This window comes from Antechinus flavipes, unplaced genomic scaffold (assembly GCF_016432865.1).
Source record: "Antechinus flavipes isolate AdamAnt ecotype Samford, QLD, Australia unplaced genomic scaffold, AdamAnt_v2 unplaced_scaffold195, whole genome shotgun sequence".
In the NCBI taxonomy this organism is placed as follows: domain Eukaryota; kingdom Metazoa; phylum Chordata; class Mammalia; order Dasyuromorphia; family Dasyuridae; genus Antechinus; species Antechinus flavipes.
Window position 1 is genome coordinate 4,352 of NW_026262036.1, and position 4,644 is coordinate 8,995.

The 4,644-nt window shown below is 45.0% G+C and overlaps 1 long non-coding RNA gene across 1 annotated transcript; it reads right to left on the minus strand.

Moving 5' to 3' along the window:
- Positions 1–781: 781 nt before the first annotated feature.
- On the minus strand, positions 782–3,074 carry LOC127543321 (uncharacterized). Its single transcript, XR_007949205.1, has 2 exons — positions 2,439–3,074; positions 782–1,607 (listed from the first exon to the last, which is right to left on the minus strand). It is a non-coding gene; the product is annotated as an uncharacterized LOC127543321 (long non-coding RNA).
- Positions 3,075–4,644: the final 1,570 nt, after the last annotated feature.

Consider the following 4,644-nt stretch of genomic DNA (forward strand, 5'->3'; position numbering starts at 1 on the left):
ACGTATTGTGTTCCTGCTCTGCAGATCAACTGTTCCCCATCCTCTACCTCCTCTGGTAGATGGGTAGTGGATAAAGTGCTGAGTCCAGAATCTGCCTCAGACATTAATTAGTTAACTCTGGGCAAGTCATCTAACCTCAGTTTATCCAATTGGAAAATTAGGATCATGACAGCACCTCTTTTCCAGGGTTGTTGTGAGAATCTAAGTGAGATAATAATTATAAATACTTAGCACAATACCTGGCACATAGTAACTATTGAATAATTGTTTATCCCCTTCCCTTATCCATATATCCAATTCCCCAACCTTATCCCTCCCACTCTGCTGACCCTCCACAAATCCTTCCTGGACAGACCTGCCCCGCCAAAAATATTCCCCTTCTATAGGATGCTTCCCCTACTACCTTTCTCTCGTTTCAGCCCTGGACAGTTTTATTCACGATGTCAGGCCAACAAGCCTTTGATGCACTTACTATGTGCCAGGCCCTGTGCTAAGTTCTGGGAACATAAAGAAAGGCAAAAGCCACAGGTCCTTCTTGGAAGGGCTCACAGTTTAATGAGGATTCAATTATCTATCTATGGAATACAGATAGAACTATGGGATATAGATACAATAAATTTAGAGATTGTCAACAGAAAGAAAGCACCAGGATTAATGTGGGTTTGGAAAGGATTCTGGTAGAAAGTGAGATTGAAAACACCAAAAACGAGGTGATCACGCTCCCCAACAGCTCAGGAAGGGAGATGAAAAACACCAAAGGGAAGTGGGGATTGCTAACAGGTTTCTGGGCTGAAGGATTTTATTAGAATCAGGTATGCACAAACCCATCAGCATGGGAGGTGTTACACAAGCACATATCAATAACACACAGGCTAGTAGTGATGACACTCCCCACAACCAGTGCAGGCTCATTGTGGTGCAACAGACATCAATTGTACATGCAAGTAGTGATATAACAACATGAATCAACATAGTGTTGTAAAAGATTTTCAGAAGTCCTAGAAGAGGGTATGTAAACAACAGTCACACAAACGCCTTCTTCAGCAGCCAAGAGAGAGTCCAAAATCAATCTATTGTCCATTGCTTCACATGTCAGGGGACCCAGTGATTCCCACAAGTTTTTGAAGTCCTGCAACAGTCTTTTTATGTGTTAGGGAATCCAATGATTCAAGTACACACAATAGTAGAGAAGTCCTGCAACAGTCTTATCATGTCTCAGAGAATCCAATGATTCCTGAGAATTTTGAAGTTCTATAATTTTTGATGTACATGAGTCAAACGCCATAACTGCTATGCTCATTCAGTGATGAGCACAGTCAGCAATGGAACCACCAGAAGTTTCTTGGGTGTACTTCCTTTCAAGGTGTGCTCCATCTCTCTCTGATGGACAAGGTGAATACGGCTCATTGGGACCCATCTGATTCCTTCTCCATTTGTGGAGATACAAGCAAACCCTCTCCCCTAAGCAGTTTATCTATCCGTCCCTTCCATTCACCACTTTCTGGGCCTCTCCACATCACCTGGCGATTATTTAGATAGTGGAGCTGCTCGCACTGGACACTGCCCTTCTGGTGGGTTATAAAACCTGCCTGCCAGAGCCAATGCACCTTGTCAAAATTCAAAAAATGGTAAAAAGAGCTAGATTTACAAGTTCTCTAGGGTTGCCTGTGGCTCCCCCTTTCTATTGTTTTTGCAGGAGCATCTTAATCTCTCTGTTTCTCTTCTCTACTATTGCCTGTACTTGAGGATTAAAAGATATGCTAGTGGTGTGTAAAATCTTACACTGTGCACAAAAGTGTGCAAAATGTTTAGAAGCACATGCAGGTCCATTGTCTGTTTTCATTGCTTGTGGCGCACCCATAATTGCAAATGCTTTATAAGGAATTCAGTGACCACTCAGGCTCTCTTTTGCTGCTGGTTTTGGAAAAGCGAATCCTAAAAAACTGTCTACCACAACATGGATAAAAGACAGACAGCCAAAAGATTTATAATGGGTCAAATCCATTTGCCAACTTTCACTGGGTCTCAAACCACAAGGGTTCTTCTCTCTAAGTAGTGTAGGAACATGGAAAGGAAGGCAAGTTGTACAGGTTTTTACAATGCTCCTACTTTCCTTTCTTTTTATTCCAAATTGTAAGCATAAAGCTCAAGCAGCCTGATGATATTTAGAATGGGATTCTTGGGCTGCCTTTCATGGTGTGCTCCATCCCTCTCTGATGGACAAGGTGAATACGGCTCATTGGCACCCATCTGATTCCTTCTCCATTTGTGGAGATACAGGCAAACCCTCTCCCCAAGCAGTTTATCTATCTGGTCCCTTCCATTCACCACTTTCTGGCCTCTCCACATCACCTGGCGATTATTTAGATAGTGGAGCTGCTCGCACTGACACTGCCCTTCAGGTGGGTTATAAAACCTGCCTGCCAGAGCCAATACACCTTGTCAAAAATCAAGAAATAATATAAAGAGCTAGATTGACAAGTTCTCTAGGTTGCCTGTGGCTCCCCCTTTCTTTTGTTTTTGGAGGACATCTTTATGTCTTTGTTTCTCTTCTCTACTATTGCCTGTACTTGAGGATTAAAAGGTATGGTAGTGGTGTGTAAAATCTTACACTGTGCACAAAAGTGTGCAAAATGTTTATTAGTATATACAGGTCCATTGTCTGTTTTCATTGCTTGTGGTGCACCCATAATTGCAATGCTTGTATAAGGAATTCAGTGACCACTCGCCTTGTCTCTTTTGCTGCTGCTATTGCAAAGTGAATCCTGAAAAGTGTCTACAACACGGATAAAAGACAGACGAAAAAGATTTATAAAGGGTCAAATCCATTTGCCAAATTTCACTGTCTCTCAAACCACAAGAGTTCTTCTCTCGAAGTAGTGTAGGAACGTGGAAAGGAAGACAAGCTGTACAGGTTTTTACAATGCTCCTACTTTCCTCTCTTGTTATTCCAAATTGTAAGTGTAAAACTCGAGCAGCCTGATGATATCTAGAATGAGATTCTTGGGCTGCCTTTCAAGGTGTGCTCCATCTCTCTCTGATGGACAAGGTGAATACGGCTCATGGGCACCCATCTGATTCCTTCTCCATTTGTGGAGATACAAGCAAACCCTCTCCCCAAGCAGTTTTCCAAGGATCTAGAGTTCAGAATCTCCACACTTTTCTCCTCTCTGTCCTGGGACCAAGTGAGTCTGGATGTCTCACTCCACCCTCTATCCCTCCTATGATTATCTATATACACCAAAAGATAGAGCCAGCATGGAATAGGGAAAAGGGCCATTTTCCCAAGAATATGCTAATAGAGTTATTGTCCAATAGGGAATTAGCTGTAAGTGCTTGGTTGTCTGAGTCAAGCACACCTTTCAAGGGTTTCAGCCCTTTACAGAAAACCACAGAACACTGGCTATGGGGAACTTTCACTTTGTGTCTTCTGTTCAATCTCCGTTATTGCCAACACTTTATTACTTTGCAGAAATCATGATCAAATACTATTTGTTCCTAACATAGTTTTCTGCACAGTCACACTTCCATACGTCCAAGTGAGAGCTTCCCAACTTGACTTGTGAAGTTAACAAATGATGAGATTTTATGTGACTGCACTGAAGTAAGAGATTACTTGTTTTAAACTCTATCCAATTGCATATCTGACAGCCTTCTAGCATTCTGAATAACAAGCGATAATTTTACATTATTTGATTTATAATGAACAACATACAATTCTCATTTGAGTTGGCTTCTTTTTGGGGGGAGGGGCTAATAGATAATCACCAGAATACCCTTCAAAAAGTTTTAATCATTTTGCAGGAGCCCCACCCCCAGGGCCACATGGTTTAGCTGAATAGCCGAGAGATATAACAGAGTTTGTCTCCAAAACTTCAGAGCATTCCCTTCCCTTCCCTTCCCTTCCCTTCCTTCCCCTTCCCTCCCTTCCCTTCCCATTCCGGGACCCCTTCCCTCCATTCCCTTCCATCCCTTCCCTTCCCTTCCCTTCCCTCCCTTCCCTTCCCTTCCCTTCCCTTCCCTTCCCTTCCCTTCCCTCCCTTCCCTTCCCTGCCTTCCTTCCCTTCCCTTCCCTTCCCTTCACTTCCCTTCCCTTCCCTTCCCTTCCCTTCCCTTCCTTCCCCTTCCCCTTCCCTTCCCTTCCCATCCCTTCCCTCCCTTCCCTTCCCTTCCCTTCCCTTTTCCCTTCCCTTCCCTTCCTTCCCTTCCCTTCCCTTCCCTTCCCTTCCCTTCCCTTCCCTTCCCTTCCCTTCCCTTCCCTCCTTCCCTTTCCCTTCCCTTCCCTTCCCTTCCCTTCCTTCCCTTCCCTTCCTTCCCTTCCCTTCCCTCCCTTCCCTTCCCTTCCCTTCCCTTCCCTTCCCTCCCTTCCCTTCCCTCCCTTCCCTTCCTTCCCTTCCCTTCCCTTCCCTTCCCTTCCCCTTCCCTTCCCTTCCCTTCCCTTCCCTCCCTTCCCTTCCCTCCCCTTCCCCTTCCCTTCCCTTCCCTTCCCTTCCCTTCCCTTCCCTTCCCTTCCCTTCCCTTCCCTTCCCTTCCCTTCCCTCCCTTCCCTTCCCTTCCCTTCCCTTCCCTCCCTTCCCTTCCCTTCCCTCCCTTCCCTTCCCTTCCCTTCCCTTCCCTTCCCTCCCTTCCCTTCCCTTCCCTTCC